The sequence below is a fragment of the Anopheles funestus genome, chromosome 2RL, assembly GCF_943734845.2.
Source record: "Anopheles funestus chromosome 2RL, idAnoFuneDA-416_04, whole genome shotgun sequence".
Classification (NCBI taxonomy): Eukaryota; Metazoa; Arthropoda; class Insecta; order Diptera; family Culicidae; genus Anopheles; species Anopheles funestus.
In genome coordinates, this window is record NC_064598.1 from 93,767,674 (window position 1) to 93,788,186 (window position 20,513).

Consider the following 20,513-nt stretch of genomic DNA (forward strand, 5'->3'; position numbering starts at 1 on the left):
CTCTCTACACCCTGCAATCTAACGCCTTGACAGTCCAATCTGTATGAACTCAACCACCGTACAGCCATCCGTTGCTGCTGCTGCTCGGTGGACGGATCCATTTCCGTCCCGTTTAAAGCTTTTATCCGGATAATGGATTAATGCTAAATGGTAGCAAATCCTGTCCCCTCACTTCGTGCCCCATGTCACTTCATGCGTACACCCTGATCCTTCCTCTTTCAACTGGAGGCCGAACGTTCTGTTTCGCAAGCTGTCACCCTGTCAAATGAACGACGAACTGATGAAGATACACTCCGTTTTCGCCTTAACTGAACATGGTTTTTTTTTGGAGAAACGGAAAAGGTGAAGAAAATAATCGGAAAAGAGAGGTGAAAGTGAAGAACAGGGGAAGTGGATCAAAATTACGCCTATACGAGCAGAAAGCAGCAGAATGCGTCGCACGTCGGCAAGTGTAGTAAGCAGTGGATGGTACGGATTTTCTCATTACGCTCTTAGGAGTCGTTTTGTGTGATGTGTGTGCTTTTCATTGCGCGCACCGACTTGAATGAGAAGATATGTACTTTGACGTTGACTTGTTTGCTTATCGCACACCGTGCCCGCACTATGCCCCTATCCGGCCATCTGCGTCCTGCTGGCGAGAGGATCTGCTCCGCAGGGTGACAACATTTGTGAACACGGTGAAGGACAAGTTACTGTTAAGCTGGTGTGCAAGCAAAAGGAAATACTACAGTAACCGTATATTTCACAGTAGATAAATCTTGTAATGAGGAAATAGGACGTGTCACACACTGTCTGTCGAAATAAGGCACAATATGTTTTGCCACGACCGAAATGGTGGAGAACCCTTAATAATCGAACCATTTGCTTCTGTTTTACAACTGTTTGTTCACAATAGTTATTGCTTAAAATGTTTAGAGAATTATTGTTTTCAATTGTTTGATTTTGTTTAAAGTTTGTTGTTGTTAAAGAATTAAAGTTATTATTTTGCATAAATTTAGGTAATTGATAAAATTATAACACTGTCGAGCAACATTTAAGCATTTTTCTAACATCATTCAGACCAGAGAGGATAAACGAAACTATTTTAAATTCATTTTATGGCAAGTGAATACCCAAATAACAATTCACATTCAGTAAGAATCTTCCACATGTTCCAACTCACCAAAGTCAATTCAAATCCCTTCCATCAGTCCGCATACTAGCAACAAACTGCTTAAAGATTATCTTCCATCTAAGAAGCGTAGCAAGTAGCGCCTCCTAAAGCACGCCATTTACCCAACCAACGAAGATCGATTTTGTTCCGCCGAGCATCACACTAGTGGAAGGGGTCTCCTGACGTCAAAAACCTACCAGGCTGCAATGTTTTCCCAGCACAAAAAAGTGGTTGTTTTTCCCGTGGATGTTTAGCGTTGTTCCGCGTGCAAACAAGCTTGTTTGGCTAGACCGGGGTCGTGGATGGGTACAAAATCACTGTCAGGAGTAGTTAGCGAATCAATGTTCGTTCCTCGATCGTTCCCAAAAGCCCGTCTCAAGCAGAATAGTGTTTGGGAGGTTACATTTTTTTAAAACGTTTTTCCCCTGTCTTAAAATGGAGCTACCAGGGAGGAAGAAAAATCATGCGCTCTCGCAGTTCTTTCAATGAATGGTACGTGCTGCCCGGCTGCCACTACTTGGAGTGCTTGCTTTCTTGGAAACCGAGACGAGGAGTCAAGCCTAGCTTCTTGATCACTTTCCTGAATGCCTTAAAGCCGACGGAATAGCGCGGCAATTCTGCAAAACCGCGTACAGCCGAACAGCAGGAAGACAGTCATTTCCTATTTGTGTGGCTGTCGAAAATATTAGACATGCACGTAATTTCCTCGGAAATGAGATTTTGATTTGTTGCGGCTCTTACAACCGAAAGCAAAATGCTTTAATGTATAGCAGCCCTTTTATTGATGCTTTAAGCAGCTACAAGCGCCAATAATATTAACTTTAATGTCTCGAAATTTTCTAAAAATTATGTTACTCTAAAAGTATTAGCACATTGGTTGAATATTGCATCTTTTATTCAATAAATAGCCATAAATTTAATTTAATCGTCAGTCACTCACTCTTCCTTAACTAGCAGCACCCATCAAAGCAAATACACTCAATTTATTATCCGCTTCTTATTAACCGGTACAATATTCATTTTCATTCTCTTTACTTCCTTCCATATTCAATCGCCATGCCTAGGCGTTGCCATCATTCATTTATCCAATTTTCCTTCCAGTCATTCCAGACTGCTGCTCAATTATTGAAACGAAATACCGTTTGGATGTACTTCCGGCGTACGCTTTCACGTACCGATGCACTGGTACGTTGTCATTCCTTATCGTTTAGCTTTCCATTTTTCTTGTACAAAATTTTCAACCAAAAGAGAAAAAAAGAAAAGGAAAAACTTTTCCCTTACGCTCCCATTCTTTAGTGGATGATTTTATCGCTATGAGATTTATCACTCCATCGTTTTTTTTTGTTGCAGCATATTTCTGTCTGTACAGTTTCTTCGTTCGGTGCCGTTCGGTTCGCTTGGGCAAGAGGCTAAATTGCTAGAAATTGGTTTAAGGATTTCGTTTCCCCCCCGGGTTTGTTCCCCGGTGCTTCTTCGCCGGCGAGTTAACTTTGGCGTGTATGATAAATGAACCTTCACTCGTCAATATTTAAATCGATAGTCGTCCAGTTGAACGCGCCAGCAAGATACGCCGGACCGTAAACCACCCTGAAACGGGGCCACACGAACCGAGGGCTGCAAAATGGAGGCGCCTGGCAATGGCCCCGAAATCCGAAACTAATCAAATACTTTTCGTGATTGGATTCATGACCTCCGTGCGCCTGGATGGTACATACGGCGCCCGCTTGATGGCATATTTGTACTGAATTTGTTTTCCATCAAGTGGTTGCAATAATGCCTGAAACAACAAAAGGTACGCGCCAGTAGATCTAGCAACGAGGTTTCGCATATCGTAAATTGGGGCCATGGCTAACGAAAATGGCATCCAGGTTTTGAAGTTATTGTTTTCGGGCTTGCGGTACCGGGCAATTGGCGGGTGTGGCCGGCCATGCCGAGTGGGGTTTATTGCACCAGAAATAGAGGCAATCAATGCGGTACTTTAGGCGTTCGCATTAAATCAAGCAATATTTTATGAAATGCGGGTGAAAATGTGCTTTTTTACTACTAATTGCCACTGTAAATGGATACAATTATACTTTTGAACGGTCGATTGAATTACTGCCTACAGTTTCGAGCGTGTATTATATTGTTTTGAAATATTTCACTCATGATGCTCATTCCAGGGAAAAGGCACGGCTTGCGTGTAACGAATTTTCTCCAATTTAGATTTGTTTGTTTTATCACGTGGGAACAGAAATGTGAAAATCTAAAACCCTTAGCTGCGTATCCGAAACCGTAAACCGTAAAACGTAACACGAGCCGGTGGTGCCCCTAAAGCGTGGCAAAAGTTTGGTCCATTTTGTTATGATATGATTTTTAAGTTGCCTCGAACTGGAAGGAAATGTAATTTCCACCTGCAAAAACTTTTCACCCTTCGCGGGCAACTCTTTTCTGTGGAAACAAAACAAAAAGCACAACCACAATTTTGAAATGCCAAACGAGCCCGAAAGATTCAGCGGGTACGATGATGAGGGCTCGTCGGGCAAAAAAGAGAGAAGAAAAGAAAAACAAGTTGCACTTTTGTCTGCTCCGTCTGTGAGTGTGGTGATCGTGGAAAAGCTCATGCTTTTGCGAATGATGAGCGCCGCCAACCGGTGGTACGATGATGATGGGTGATTCAATTAAAACGTTGCTGACAAGTGATCCATAAGCAATGATTAAAAGCATCCTTCGCGGTACTTCTACCCGTGGATTCTTCTGCAGCAATTTTGAAACGGGGCGCAGAAAATTGTAGCGAAAAGTTGTTTCCGGCTTTTTGGAAGCTGCCGACCATTGAATGGTTGGAAGATGATTCTAATGAATAGTGGGGGAAAATAATAAAACACGTGAAAAGGCAAGCACATCGTCGTTGCTTGCGATTTGTTACACATTTATAAAAAAAGGCAAACAAAATACAACATGGACGCCAACATGGTAGACGGTTCGTACGAAGCGAACACCAGAACCGCTAAAATTTAAATCAATGAAATTTATATTTACACTGTGCCAAAGTTTTGGTTCGCAGCTGCAACAAACCGTAAGTACTCTTGATGTGATTTTTGTTTTGTTGGCTGGTGAAAAGCAGCTGCAAAATATTTTATTGTTCAGCTTTTGTTCATTAGTTTGGGTTTAGGATGCTTTTCATTATTTTCATCACTTTGGTTAGTGGAAAACGTATTCGTTTTGTGGTGAATGAATCTTTTTAGACAAATGATTCTTTACAATCTTCCATGAAGAATCATTCGCATCACGATTTGACTCTCAAAATCAATCTGTAAACTATTGAAACTACTATTTAAATGATTTAATTCTGAAGAATTCATAGATGTTTCCGATTCTTTAGAGGTTCATGAATCTCCAAAGATTCATCTTCAAAGACGGATTCAAATATTCAGATTTATTAATTTGATGCAAAGATTTGTTAAGATTTATTAGTTTGAATCCATTCTCCAATACATAAATGACGATGTAACATCAGTCTTAATCAACTCATAGTATAAAAATATTATAAGTAAAGTTTGTTTAGCTTTAAAAATCAAGCAATCAAGGAACATTCTTCCAAATATCCTATTAAAGGTGTAACGCTCGACCAAACAAAATGGCAATTTGTGTAGAATGTACAAGATTTTTGACTTTTGAAGCTCATCAAAGAAAAAAAAAACGGACTCGTTACACCAAAAATCAACAAAACATTTCAGCTTCGGCTACAAATTGCGACCAAAGGCTAGTCACCCATCAAACGTTATCGCTATTAAATTGTTTCCTAAAGCGGTCTTATCATCATCGTACATCTGCAACCAGTCCACAACACACAACGCCGTTGTCGGGAGCAGCATACAAAGTGAAACAAAATCATACACATTCCCCGTGCCACCATCAACCTTCTTCTTCTGACCAATTTCAAAGAAAGGTTCACCATTCATCCATCACCAGGATTCTTTATTCCCGGTATGGTTGTGTGGTGGTTCGTGTGCTGGCAATAAAGCAAAACACAGCAGCAGAAGAAAAAAAGGCATACAAAAATCACTATCCAAACATGCAACCCCCAGGAATTCCACCGTTTCTTCCAAACTCCCCACCCGTGTGTGTCCGCGGGCTCCTGTCTAGACGGTATCAACAGCAACAAAACAGCCCCGGCCAGCCCCGGATATGCTCGAAGGTCGAAGCTTATCGTGCAGATTTGTCGAATCCGAAGACAATTTCCGAAAGCTTTCACAAGAGTTTTCCTCCCCCGAGGGGACCGGTTTGGGAACACATTCACATCCTTCCGATAAAAAGTAAAACCAAAATAGGCTCGTTTTATGCGGCAACCAGGATAAGGATGGGTAGATTGTTGTACGGCCTTTTGATACGCTTGCTCCTTCGGCAGCGTACAATGATGGCGCGTACTGCTGCAGGTTTGAGGTTAAGATGGTCGGCGATTGCCTTGCATATTGAAAGCGCGAACAAAAACCGTACAAACCGACGCACCTGCCCTGGAGTTACCTTCCAGTGTTACCTTCCCAACTTGCAAAAACCACCAAGTCACCAAGCCAAGGAACGACTTGAGACGATTGACAAATAGCCGCGGGCACAAACGCGCTGGCCAGCCTTTTGTAGGCTGTCGTACCGTGCAGAAAATAAACTTGTCACACTCGTGTACGTGTGAGTGCACGGGCAAAGAAACATAATAAAAATAAATATATATCACACTGTATATCGGCAGGGCTCATCATCGCATATCATGGTGTCGAGTGCCGACGACGCTCCCTGAATGGGAAACCACACCGGAACGACTCCACCGGGTTGGAAGCTGATGATTATGCAAAGCTTTTTCTCACAAGGGGGATGGAATTTTCATCATCATCCACAACACACAATTCATGTGGCCTGGTAATACACACCTCATGTTTTATGCCATCGAAGCACCCGCCTCTCGGTACGCACTGAAAAGGATCTCGAAAGGCCCATTTTCATGGACAAACAAGCACTCTTCGTCCTCTGCGTCAAGCTCCAAAACAAAATGATCTATAGACACACACACAACACACACAACACACTGAGACACAGGTACACTCTCGCACAAAAGAAAAGAACGACACAACTTTTGAGTACACCGAAACGATCCATCTTACGTTTAAATCTTTACAACGTTCTACGTTCACAACACCAAAGCTCGTTAGTTAGTGACCATTGATGGTCGGGTGTCTGCACATTTCGCATGCCGCCCGTTCCCTTGTGGCTGGTTGACAAATCGTTTCACAAACGCTTCAGAAGATGGATGTCACACAAGCTGCTCTACGTCTTCCGTGTGGTTCTTTCTTTTTCCCTACGCCAAAAATTCCAACGAAATTCCTCAAACGACGGCTTCCGGGTTGTCGCATTAAAGTGTGTGGCGTGTAACGGTCGGGATGGCACTTTTTCGGTAGCTTTATGGGAAACGATACGCAGATCATAAACCATCCCTCAGCCACCCCCGAAAGGATGGCTGTTTTTGAGGCTGTGATTCTTGAGCGTTATGCAAAAGGATCCGTTTTACTACCCATCCACTGGTCTGCTGACACCTGCAATGGGAAGGTGTGATTATTTCCCTTTTATGGAGCACCTTCTTGCAGAAACGTGTACTTCATCAGCGCGTAAGGTGACGATGTGTGATGCTTAAACCATGCGCCATCAGTACAGTTAACTTTTAAAAGACTTTTCACCACACTGGGGTGGTTGTAAAAATGGGCTGGCGGATGTAGAGAACCCAAAAACTAAAGTACACACAAACTCGTGCCATTGAGTCGTAAAAAGTGACGACACTGACGACAATTCGAAAAGGGGTTTGAAAAGCGGCTCGTAAAATGGTTTCAATTACAGTTTATTGTACGACATTCCAATTTACGCAGTGGGAGGTTCCGAGTCCTAGGTTCAAGAGCAACGGAGGCGTTTGGACAATGGCGTGCGGGACAATTGCACCGTACTATAGTCCACTTTACCGACGACTGTCAAACCTGTCTGGGAAACTGGAAATAGATCTTCCAGCCCGTTCACGAAGCCATCCCGTACGAAGCGATTGTGCGGAAGGAACATGAAAATGTAATTTACACGTCCATTAGACCACGTTTTACTGATTACTTATTCCTCCAATCTCCAGTCACACCAGTAAGTCGCACTTCGTAATCTCCCCATCCATTTACATCCCGATCGAGATTGTTTCCCGGCTGCAGTTCGATGTAGCTTTTAAAGTTTTCCATTTCCCATTCGGTTCTCATTCTCGCACACAAACATCCAACTCGCTTACTGGTTCCGATCGTTAATGCAAATTGTACAACCATTTCCAGTGTTCCTCTTTTCAACAAAAGGTCCCCGATACCGGCGAAAAAGCTACCACAAAAAATGCATCCGAAAAAAGTGCAATTGGTTTGTGTTGTCAATGAAATCGAAAAAACCAGAACAACCATTCCCCTTCCCACACGATGCAGCGGGCATTGTCCAGGAGGTGGAAACCGATGCAAGCTACAAAATCAAACAACCAATTTTCTCTCCATACCATCAAGCGGCTATTGACACCTAGTTTCACCATCGCATGGCTGGGATGCAAAGGGCTAAATTGCTTTTACGGATAAAATTATTATTTTCTCACTCAGCTAACACAGCGTTGGGTAAAGTTTTGTCTGAATTACATTTACCCACTGGGTGTCGGTACACTGGTGATCGACTGTTTTCCGTCCGCGTCTATGATGAAAGTTTTAAACGAATTTTGAATCAGATGCAAAGCGGTTTTTTCGAGTTTGAACACAGCTAAAGGATGGCATTAGCATATTATATTTGCACGGTTTTGTGTATGGCGAAAAGAGGAAAATAAAACTATTTCGCTCAAATTGGTGGGAGTGATTGCACTTAAAACTTGTCCAATTTTGCCTCAAGCTATTTCGCTTACTTTAAGGGATACAATCAGAAAATTTTGTTTCTCACGGTCTTAAGAATATCTAGATTTTACATGGACCGGCAAATCATGGAAATACAGTGCAGAGTCTCATTGCTAAGATATTTACAAATTCTCGAATGTATTAATGCTCTTTTCTCAACACAATATTCAGAATCTGTACGAGAATTTCTCCAAAATCGAACGATTTGAAATTTAAACATAAAAGTTTTTTTTTAACATTAAACGTTCGTCTCTTAATACGGCCAGGCCGTTCTAACTGAGCAAAAAAAAATATACGTTTGTCAGTTTTTACTGCCTTTAAGGTTTCAAAAATTTGGTTTTTAAAGTACCTTACCATTAGAGATAATTATAAAACTAAACTAAGGTAATTTGATGTCATTTGAAGTAATTGCTAAAACTATTGTATGTTTTCAAAATGTTACAAAAAAAGTCATTTTAGGCAATCAAAAAGTAATTTAAAACGTAACCTAATTTCAACCCAAACGATAAAATCCTTTTACCACACACATTGTGCCATTTTATCCAGCAAACCCCTCAACCAGCGTCATCTCGTTGGGTGCAATAAAATGTTTCCCAAAACTGTTGTTTCATCACTACTGGATTGATTTTTGAGTTACCCAAGGCTCAACCCTTCCAACGCTTTCCGGAACATTTACAAACACTTTAAAGTAAAATCTAGCTGTGGGACTGATTTCCACCATTTTCTTCTCGTTTTGTGGTTAGCGTGTTACCCACAGACACACACACTGGTGGCACATATTTTATGTCGACGGCCAACGCATTTAATGTGAAAACCCATCCTTGCGCCTGATAAAACACGCACAAGCATTGCGAAAAGTTTCACTTAATACGTTACGCTTTGTACCGCAGTAAAATTCATCACACTCTGCCATTAAATTATTTATCGTTTGCTCGTATGTATATTTTAATTTGTTCAATCCCACCCTTACCGAATGGTTGGAATGGTTTTTGCTGTACGGTTTCATACAAATACTGTTTGATTCCAGCTTTCAGCAAACGCACTATCTGTGTCACACAACGGAAAACCCCCAACTACAAGAACAGCCGAGTAACACACAAAAAAGCGGCAAGTCCTCAACATCAGCTCACAAGTTTTTTTTCCTCGCGTATTACCATTTGTATCCACTTTCATACAACACTCGTTTCGATGTACATCTCCGCTTTGCAAAAGTGAGTCTCGGTTTTCCGTACGTTTTTTTCTTCTTCTGCTTCCCCCTTTTTTGGTGGCTTTTCCCACCATCCGCTTGATAAAGCACCCGTCCGCACGCCATCAAACCGAGGCCGGCGAGAATCATGCTCGAAAATTTATTGTACAATTGAGTCATAAAGCGAAACATAATCCCGCACTGATATTTTATGTTTACGATGGTACCACGCTGCGACTGTCTCTCAATGGGTGGCGAATCCTTTCCGTTTCACCATTTGCCACTCACACCATTTTATCCCCTCCGGGGTGGATCACACCGCAGAGCCAAAGGGGAAAGACGAACATGCAAAGTGAAGCTCAAGTCCCGTTTTTTGTGTTTGTTTAACGTAAAAAAAAGTGGCACATATCGGACTGATAAGAAGATAAGCCAGGAAAACAATCTCGATCGCTTTAGATAACACAACAGTGGATTGAAGTGGTGAAGGAAGGAAAAGATTTCATCCACCTCACACTAAGCCACACAACCAAGTAACTGGTTCAATTCTTCAAGGAACTTACTTTATGCACAAGGAATAAAATCGGGAGAAGTAGGATAAAACATATAATCATCCAACCACGATCGATCCTTCGGCTGGAAGAGAAGGAAGAAAAAAAGGAAACAAAAGCTCTCCATTTTCCAATCCCCGAATGGAGGTCAGATGGGGGTTTGTCGGTAGCTTTTCCCAACGTTTCACCTTTTCGATATCAGCTCCCGCATTCTTCGTACCGATACCGTGTGCAATTGCTTGTGCATAAAAAAAAACCAAGCAAAAACCTCGAGACGCAAATCGGTTCTGGCGTTCTTTGCCTCCGTTCGGTTCCTTATCGGATAAATCAACGCTTTGCCCAATTGCCAAACTTCTTCATGCACCCCTCCCTCCCGTTCTCAACAGACGGACACACGCAGGAGGGCTTTTCCCTTTTGCGAGGACGACGCTTTAGCGCCAGTTTTTGGGGTGTGTACGTTGTCGTCTACGTTATGCGCCTGTTCACTCTTCATGCCCATCGCCATCGCCCGCAGACAGAAAGCCATCGGAAGCTCCAGTCGAGCGACTAGAGTAAATTTATGCTTGCTGCATCTCCGCAACGGCGGCAATTTTCCACCATCCCCCTCCGGAATGACGCGCCACAGGAAAAATTCTTCTCCCCTTTGACGGCCGATAGAATTCAGATTCGGATAGAGTTTTGTATAAACCTTTTCCAACTCTCTCTCTCTGTCTCTCTTTCTCTCTCTTTCTCTCTCTATCTCGCTCTTCATCCACACTGCAGTGGGAGGGTAGGGGGGAAGGAATGTGTCGTGCTCGGTGGCGAAAAGTTCACTCACATGGATTGGGCGAACAGCGCGTCTGTAACGATCTACTTTATGTCTCCGGGACGCCGTGGCGCCACGGCACGCCAAAAGCTACTACTCGGCGTCCTTGCAAAACCCTTCCTAGCCCCTGCCAACCCCCCGTTTTTTCCATAACCTCACCGACACATACAACTCTTCATTCGCGTCCAAAACTTTGTCTCTCTCTCTCTTTCACTCGCTCTTGGTTGCCCGCTTCATCGCCGTACGTTGGGGAATAAATAGAGGAAGGACACGCTCACACTATTTTCCGTTTTGGTCCGCGTGGTGCGCGCCCACTGTCAACGACGATTTTCCGCGCCCGGCATACTGTGATGTCGAGTTTTTCGCCTTTTATTTTGTCTCATAGAAACATTCAAAAAGAACTGAAACTGCGACGGCAAAAGACAACAAAAAGTAAAACACCCAAGCGAAGGGGAACCGAGGAAAACTTCGTACTATTGTAGCAAAAGAGGCGAACCCTGGCAGGGTGCGAAACACATACATAACCAATAGAAATTCAATCGAGTTACGGAGTAGCAAGCAAAAATGTGCTAAAAACGAAGAACAAGTTACAAAAGCTCCGTTTGCGCTCGTCCTCAGCACTTCGGGCAGCGTTGCTCCCGCGTTGCTTAAGACAGGGTAGTGCGAGCAAGCGCAAAAAGATGATGCACAACGGATGAAAGTGAGTAAATGAAAGCAGCGAACAATTGAAGCTGTTGTAAAAGAAGTTGAAACTGAGACGGGAAACAATAGTGAATGTCGCGGTTTGTGGGGAAGAACGAGCTTTCGAGAGTGGAAAATACAAGCAGACACACACACACACTAAAGCGCTTGATAAAACTTTGAGATGATTAAAAAAAAGTCGTCGTTTTCTTGCGCTTGGAGGGTTGCCAAGGAGAAAAAAAAATCGGTGCACGACATGACAACCATTACCGGGTAAGCACGGAACCCAAAAGGGAGGAAAATCCCCAGCAACGAAAACACGCGTGCGGATGGGTATGGTTTGGATTCTGGTCAGCGAACTGACCGAGCGCTTCGAACGGGGGTTTGTTGAGCTAAGGACGATCTAGATGGGTGTGCGCTGTTTACGTTTTTGGCGTTGAAGCAGTTTGGTGGGGGGTTTGGGACAAAATAAAAACATGCCCACGAGAATGCAATGGGGGAAAAACAACATTCAACCGGGAGCACATTCATCAGCGTGCGGATGTGTTGGTTCGGGGAGGAAAGAGGGAACGTGGAAAAGCGCATTGCAGCCGCAGCATCTCGCGTCTGGAAGCGTCTCCACTGGTCGACCACCACTGTTTCGACCACTTTAACTAAACAAATTTCGGCTTTTCCGAACATTTCGTCGAACTGGCCGGTGGTCAGCAAATTTTCCCTTTTCGATTCCCAGCGAAGAAGCACGAGGAAAGGAAGACGGGTGGACGGTAAACTAACAGTTGGCAGTGACTTTGCCGGAAGTGAAGTCCTGTACTTCGTTGTTCGCTCGTGTGCATGTGTCGTTGTTGGCAACGATTTTTCGAGTTTGGCTTCCGCTCGGTATCGTTGTTGATTGTAGTTCCTGGGGTGGGTTTTTCCTTCTTCTTCTTCTTTTTGTTTGTTTTTCACTCCTCAAATTCGTTCGAGTTTTGATTTTCCTATGCACCCGTACAGGGAAAAAAAACTCCAAAAGACTTACGCTGTGTTTGGAGCTTGTGTGCGAGTAAAATGTGAGGCAAACGTTTCGAAGCCACACGTCAGAAGTGAAACAAAAAGGAAACACACTCAAACCAAGCTAACAAGTAAAATTGAAACTTCACTGCACAAAGTGCTTCAGAGTGGTTGATCGAGTGCAAAATGGTAGAAAAATGCAACCCACCGTAAATCATCGTAAACTTCCACCGATCCGATGATCGTGACGATGATGTGCCCAGTTGTCGCAGGTCGAGCGTCATACGGCTCCGTAAACACCGGATGGATGAAGTTGTTGGGGAGTCATTATGCGCTGCAATGGAAGCTTTTCCGGGTTTAGCACGCGAACAAATTTTTGGCTCTTTTTTGTGCCGCTCCATCAACAACCCTAGTGGACGACCACCAGCACGGTTTTATGTAGAGAGCCGGTTCTACTAGCAAGCATCGTAAAGCAAACATGACCAGGCGCGATACATCCGGCTTCATCCGATTGGTCTTTGACCTAGAGGGGGGGATTAGATTAACAACAGCCGGATGGATAGCTTTCGGCTTGAAAAGATTTCATCTAGTTCGATTTTAAACCTGTTAGACTGCTGAATGAAGGATGAAAAATGCTATTTGATCGTTTTTGCGTAAATTCCTTCAATGAAGAAATACTAGAAGGATAAATTTTACCAATGAAAAGTGTTTCTTGAGAATTGGGAAAACTCTAACCTTTAAGATGGAAATTAATTGTGGACATACTTTTGGCATTGGTAGGATTATTTGAAATGTGAAACTTATCTATCGAGAGTATTACACCAAAAATCAATACAAAATCCCTGTCGTAATCTTAGTGCAGTGGTTGAATTGATTAAGAATCAATTTCTAAAACACAAAATTTAATTTAAAATTATTATTCATGCATGTAACGCCATGTAGCGAAATAATAAAACCATTATTAATGTAATATTCCCACCGAGCTAGTCGAACCAATCGGGAACATAATTCAATAGCATGACGCGGTACAAAACCGTTGTGGAAAATATAATTGTATCTCCTTAAAGTACACACTTAAATCAGGTACTTTGCAGCATAATGTTCCATTCCCATCCAAACATTAGTCGGGTGGAATATTCTAAACGTATTTCACGTTCGACCGCCGAACTCGTGTCTCGATCAAAAACGGACCAGTTCGACCGGAAAAAGCAATCAGCCATTACTGCAGCGGAAGCAATATTGTAGTCTTTTGCCTTACGCTCCCATTCCCATTTACATTACCGATTTACGATTGCCATTTCCCTTCGCCGGCCGGTTCCTTCAGAGCAGGGAAAGAACGAAGAAGGAAATCAACACATACATACACAAGAAAAAAAAATGGTACAACACACACACACTCTCTCTCTCACTCAATATCGCCAACAGCCGAAGGATATCGCCGCCGCTGGCAAACTTTATTCGTGCCAATTAACCTGTGACTATAAATTTACTTAAGCCCCGTCGGCCGTCCGCCCACCTCGAGAAGAGTTGGTAACGAGGGAAGATTGTTACATCGTCGTCGGGATTCGATTCACAAATCCGAATGTCTGTATCCGTATCACAGTCTGGAAGGTAGACGAAACCACCATAACCACGGTTTGCGGTTCACCTGGAAGTACCGCCTCAAATTTAGGGAGCCTTTTTGCCATTTTAGACCGAGCGAAATCAAAACAGTTTCCTCCCCGCAAAAAAAACCCTGGTGGCCAAATTCTAGCAAACTTCCACGAACTCATCACGACATGACATGAGCGGGCAAATATTGATTTTTCGCATGTCGTAAACGTGTACTTTTGGACTTCCGGCATCCATTTCAGTTGTGTCAGAAAGTGTTTTCGGTGTGCTGGGCTGTCTGTTCCGGATTCGTATCGAACCCATTGGCTGCTGCTGTTAACCAGCTCGCTCTATACCGCTAGAGCATCAAAAGTTCAACCATGGTTGGTTTGTCGATACGTGTGTCTAGGATTCGGATTGTCTGCAAACCAAGCAGAAAAAAGGTTTTGCCAGATTTTCCATCCACGGCGAAAAACCCCCTTCTGCAACCGTGGTTGAGAATGGTTGCTCGTACCGAAATGGGAACTAACAGACACCACGTTCGCGCGAACGTTACACAAGGACGCGCTAGAGTTTGTTTAGTCGCCGTAAGTGAGGTTAGGGTTTAGCGAAATACCCTTGCTAAAAGGTACCAAGCTCAGCTGATAATTTACGACCGGTTGTCGTACCGCAGCAAATCGCACCCGTACGGACGGTGTAGTCTGGCTGGTTGGCGTAGTAATGCGATCGTTATTTTGAAATTTAAACGGAATTACAAGGGAAGGCTTTTCGGTGGGCCCATCCCACAAATTGGCCACCGGTTGGGTATCGGTCAATAAATTTCAAATCACGAAAGATGCAAAGCATACTGCTAAGTGTTGTTTAGTGAAACAACCGACGGAGAAAGGGACTCCTTGAGGTTGGAACGGACGAATGCCGAAAGACATTCTTGGGTGTGTATTTAAGGCAAGAAAATTAATGTACAATTTAACGAATTTTCTTTAAAAAAAATCCACAAAAATTAATCATTTTGAAAGGTTTTGCCATTGTTTCAATTAACAACATCGGGCAGGATCATTTAATTAAAATAAAGCTCAAATAATATCCTGCCACTCTAACGCCCTTTCAGAGAATGATTCCAGCCATTTAATAATTAAGTGCGCTGGTGATGTTCAAATCGCCAAGCCCGAATTCCATTTCCCCAAGCTGGTGTACCATAAAAAACGGGTGTTATTTAATCGTCCGGTTCGGCCACATTCTACTGCTCCATCAAACGTAAGGCGAATTAAGCGTCCGTTTGTGGTTAGAACGTTGGCAAATTCTTTCTCCCATCGCCATCATTTAACAAAAACTTTCCTACTCGGAGCTGTAAAATTCACTCCCATAATATTCTCCATTGGAACAAAAGGTGAGAATTCAATTTTCACCCTCTTCCCTGCTTATTTTCCTCCAGCACAGTCACACGAAACGTTTCATTTGGATGTTTTCGCCCGGAATAGCCGCGGCTAGCTACCGGCCTTTTTCGGCCATTTAATAAACGATCTAATAAACTACCGTCCAGACCCAAAAGTCCAACGAAAAACAAAAAAAAACCAACCACCATCGGTAAGCAGGAACAAAACGTTTGCTAATAGTCCACCGTTTTTGGCTAGTTCGCACTGGCGAGTGGTGAAATCTTGAGAGGAAACCCTCATTTCACTGGGGTGGCTGGCGCGATTCACGATCCACGATGGAGCAACTTTTCGCTTCATCCTCGGTCTGTGGCCTGCATCGAAACAGTTGCAACAAGACGCGAGTTGCCCGATTTCGTCCTCGAGAACTCTCGGTGCATTGTTTGCACCACTGTTTGTAGGCCCCAGCGAAACGATGTCGAATTGCTCGAAAAGCCATAACTCACCAGTGCCTTTCGCCTTATTTTCAACTCGACCTAACGACCACAGCCCTCCTCAATCTTCCACCCAAATGGCGTAGGTTGGACAGGATCGAGTGAAGAAAGTTTCCCCATTTTCCCGTTAGTAGTGCTGATACCGCTCCACTGCTAAGTGCTGGTTAGTGCTGCAAAATAAATGATCTAAAAGACTAGGGGCCACTCGGCTGGCCATGGCGCTCGGCTGGCTGCTCAATTATTTAGATGCAATGAATTTAAATGTAATTGCCCCATCACAGGTTTCCAAGTGTGTACAATAATGAACTGATAAATTGCCTTTCACGGTGGTTGTTGTCTATATGCGCACATGATCGTGCAATGTACACTTTTGCTGGATGATTGCATCTTATCGAGCAATTAATTTATCGGTCATGAGTCTTGATCGGACATTAAGGCTTTGCTTATCAAACTAGAGTGTAGAATATAGTTTGATTAAATGGATCTATCATATGCTTTATAGCATACTTCCATAAAACTAACTTATAGATCATATAAAACAGCTATAAAAACGATAATATCCTCAAGTAAACACTCAACTAATTGAGTAAAATTCAAGCCTCTATATCTTTGATTCAACTCGTCGCTAAAACAGAAAAGAACAATCCACTTGCTGTACTATTTGATTGCTATGCTCATGCTTCACTACGTACCCTTATATTTTCTCCATCACATAATTTCTCCAAACCTTTTCGGTGGAGCTAATGTTGGCCATGAACAAGTAGCAAATTTATGTCATGCCTCACTATTACCCACATAACCGTTCCCTTTGCAACGCTACGTGTTTTCACGTCTTTCTACTTTCGTACTCTCTGCTCCATCGCTCACTATGGCACGTGAACTCGGTTGTCCTAGTCGTCGACTCACCGTACCACGCAAAAAAAACCAAACGAACGCTACGGAAGCAGAAAAAAACTACCCACCCAACCCAGAGCATGGTGGATTATCATCGTACTCGAGGACAGAGCGAGTGTTTTTAAATTGGGAAACAAAAACTTTGTCCCACAATCTGAGCCCGATTGCACCGGCGAACGTTGATGCTACACCGTTGTTTGCGCGTACCACACCAAAGTGCTACAAATTTTCCCCCGGACACGCGTCGCTGCTCCTTCCAAGGTACGTTTACCTCAACCCCCATTTGGTCCTATCTGTTGGCCGGTAATATCAATTACCGAGTAATAAATTTGAGTCGCACATTAGTGCCCAAAATGGAGTTTGCGGTAAATTCGGCCGGTGAGGTCTTTTGCCGGTTTTGTGATAGTGAAAAATTCAATTGCTGCAATTCCTTCCGGATGGTCCACTGGGCAGGTTGACCGGGAACTCTTTTCCTTTTTTCGACACGAACGAACTCTTTACCCAGTGGACATCGACAATCAAGCGCAAAAACATCATCCCGAACGCGAAGATCTTTGTTCCATTGTGAATGAAGTATGTTGCAAGTGTCTTTTTTGAGGCGCTCACTGTACCCATTTCATCCAACAGTCTCTTTTTGCTAGTAGATTATCAATTTCTTTATCACCATTATATTATTTTCGTGTCCTCCAAAGCTCGAAAGCCCGAAAGTTGTCGCTGGCAAATGAATCCAAATCTCCAAGCGTTCCTGAAACACTTTTCCCCGAAGGGAATGCCCATTCCCCGGGTGGCGCTTGAAATGAAGTGAAAACATCACTTCTGTTTCAAGTGCTGAAAGAATAAGGGCGAAAGGAGCAGTAAGAACAACCGAGGGACATTGCCACTACCGACGGCAAACTGTTCTCCTATGGGAGCTTTCGGTACCATGTGTTTCGCACTTGTTCAATCGTACCTGCACAGATGAAGCAGTATGTCCTCGCCATCGACAGCTCGGTTGTTCGGTGCAGCTTTGGGAATAGAGTAACGTTCACCGCTGAGCCACACACTTGACAAAGCGTCGACAAGAGAGCGAGGGTTCGTGTGGAATAGGGGATGTTTCTTGCCGTTAATTGAACCAAATCTTCACCTACTAGCTTGGCTGGTACGTCCCACTACAGGAAGCCAAGTGGTCGACTGAATTCCCATTTCATTTGAGTACATCTCTCAATGTCCCATTAAGGATCGTTTGGGACGGTTGTACAAGACAAAAAAATGGAAGTTTCAACGATCTGAAATGAAGCGACTCCATTGAGATGAGAGTCCATGTGGAAGGTGTTAGCCAGCAGAAGTATTCTTTTATAGAAGGCTACATTACAACTTCTTTCTTTAGTGGACATTCGCTCGAAGCTTTATACCTTGATCTGAACAGATGATAGAGTAATTGGAGTTAGTCTTACATCGTAAGTATTCTGATGTTGGTTATATAAAAACTTTAAATATTCTTTTCCAGATATAAGCATCTTGATTTCCTTACAATGGTTTAGTGAGAAGATGAAATGAGTTGTATCTGTTGGAAATTAATCATCCCATAGTAGCTCAAAGCCTGAATTTCCGCAGAATCGTTGAGGATACAATCCAACTACACGATTTAAAGTTGATTCAAACCAATTAACTGATGCTATAATATTGTTTAATGCAAGAAGAACAAACTGCTTCATGCTCCAAAGATAGTAGTCGTAACCATTTTCTTTATAACTTTCGGCCTCTATTTTCAAAGAGGGGAAAAAAGGCAATAACGTTCGTTACAATATTTTATGCATTCTACTTACACAATCATTATAGAGGCCTTGTTAGCCTGTGCGGTGTTTGCTTTAATCCCGAAGCGAAGAAAATCAAATCCAGCCGTTCGACGTTTGCTCGGGGTTTTTTTCCCTCTATCTCGTTGCTTTCGTACGGATGGACACAAAACACTCAACACACAGGAGAGAACACGATCGAGAGAAGGAGAAAAAAATCACTACTGAGCCAAGTGGCCAGTAACCGTGGAACCGTTAAACCACCGACCGACAAGCGTTGTGTCGGGAAAATGGAAGAGATTTATTATCCTTGGCTGCTGCTGCTGCTGCTACTGCTGTTGTTACAATTTCCCGACTGATGAAAGAATAATATTTTCAAGTAATCCTTTTCCTTTTCGTTGCCGCTTTCGCTGTTTTTTTCTGGTTTGTGTAATTGTTTCGTTTTACGTTGTTTTTTTTTTGTTTCTCCAAATCGCCTTTGCTTATGTACTTCCGTTTTCTTTTCCAATTTTTATCTAGACTCTTCACTATAATCGTTATTTTTTAAGCAATTGTGCATCACTTTCTCACATTTATGTTTTTCTTTTGCAAAAAGCACCGGTTTTTTTATAACACTTTTACACTTGTCGGACAAGTTCCGTGGAAATTCTTATCCGTTGATATTCTTCAAGAAAAGGCGGACACTGGAAAGCTTCCTGCACAGTTTAAGCGTTTTTAACTCAGTCGTGTACCTTTACACTTTTCACAATAAGCTAATTTCATTACCAAAATTAATCACAAACCAAACATATTGTTACCAGCTTCTACTGGTTCAATGAATGATTTCAGAAGTCGGAGCTCCTTTTTTTGTTATTCGCCCGTAAAATTCTCTTCCTGCTCACACACTAATTAAATTAGTGCGCAAAGCCAAACACCACTACCACCAAAAACCATTCACTAAGGTAATGCTTATGCAAACCAAAACCGCTTCCGAGCTGAATCCTTCAAGAACCGGGAGGAAATTCATTCAAATCACCTGCGACGCACCAGATTATCCTGTTAATGGCCCGGCTTTGCGCGCTCGTATCGATCAGCCGGATCACCGCACTTCAAGGCGCTAACCTTACCACCTTGGCCTCACTTAAATTTCACCCCACCGTTTTTCACTTTCACTGACAAAATCACACCGTAAAATGCCTGAAATGTGATAAAAAAAGAGAAAAGGAGCTACTTAACACGAATTGGACAACTATCAGCGCAAAAACCTTAGGCAAGGCAGGGTTGTTTATTTTATGGACACTGGCCACGCACTAGATTTATGGAAATAGGTGAAACAAACCCGAAGGAAGGGCTAAAGTGTTTCATTATTTCGATGTGAATGATTTGCGGTGCGACTAGCTGATTATCCATTAACGAGACACTGGATTATCCTTCCGTGGCACAATGCGTCACCTTTAGGGGAATCTTCTCTGTGTGATCTGGACGAACTACTTGAAATTGTGTTTAATAATTTATGAGCTCGCCTGGTGATGTATCTTCATCAACAGACTGCCCTCGATCCACATGTTTGCTTATGAATATTTGTTTCCCTTTTCACGGTACGATCGTTGCACAATCACTGTATACTGAACCATCGCAATGCATTTGCATTCGTGCATGGAACACTCACATCGGCTACCAAAACCCTCCAACAGTACGTTGTTTTTGAAGCGTTATTGATAACCACTTCTTGATTTCTCAAACATCGAAGCTTGATTCGATCCGCACACCAATTGATTGCCAACGGTAAGGTTGCGCTACTGTCAAACTCACTGACGCACATACCTTCCGCCACATACACTCACGCCAACATACACCTATGCTTATGCACCCACCTACGCATGCACATACACACACGCATTGACACGGACACGTTGAACGGAGCTGCGACAGAACCGGAGCTGCTGGCCAAAAATCCCGATACCGATGGCACGAAGTCCCGTATACGAATGGCGCGTACCGCGCCGAACGTTTGTGGCCGAAAGTCCTCGCGAAAGCTTCCCAATCGCTCGGTTTGGTGTCGGTTGTCCGAACGCGCCCGATTTGTGCAACGGTTCTGTCGCCATGCGGGAGAGCGTGGAACCGCGCGGATGGTTTTGCTTAT

General features: G+C 43.2%; 1 protein-coding gene and 1 long non-coding RNA gene across 8 annotated transcripts in view; one reads left to right on the forward strand and one right to left on the reverse strand.

Annotated features, from left to right (window-relative positions):
• LOC125761790 (protein madd-4) overlaps nt 1-20,376 on the reverse strand; it is a 141,638-nt gene extending 121,262 nt beyond the window's left edge. For 3 of the 7 annotated variants that reach the window (XM_049423284.1, XM_049423283.1, XM_049423278.1), the window contains exons 1-2: nt 20,195-20,370; nt 18,425-19,567 (exon numbers count right to left, since the gene is read on the reverse strand). The gene's annotated coding sequence lies outside the window, so the exon portion shown is untranslated. Of the gene's footprint in view, nt 1-18,424; nt 19,568-20,039; nt 20,167-20,194 lie in introns of those variants that run through there. The other 4 variants (XM_049423279.1, XM_049423281.1, XM_049423282.1 and 1 more) reach the window with 4 other exon arrangements.
• The window catches only part of LOC125761830 (uncharacterized), a 237,481-nt gene that overhangs the window by 149,006 nt on the left and 67,962 nt on the right, over nt 1-20,513 (forward strand). The window lies entirely within an intron of this gene.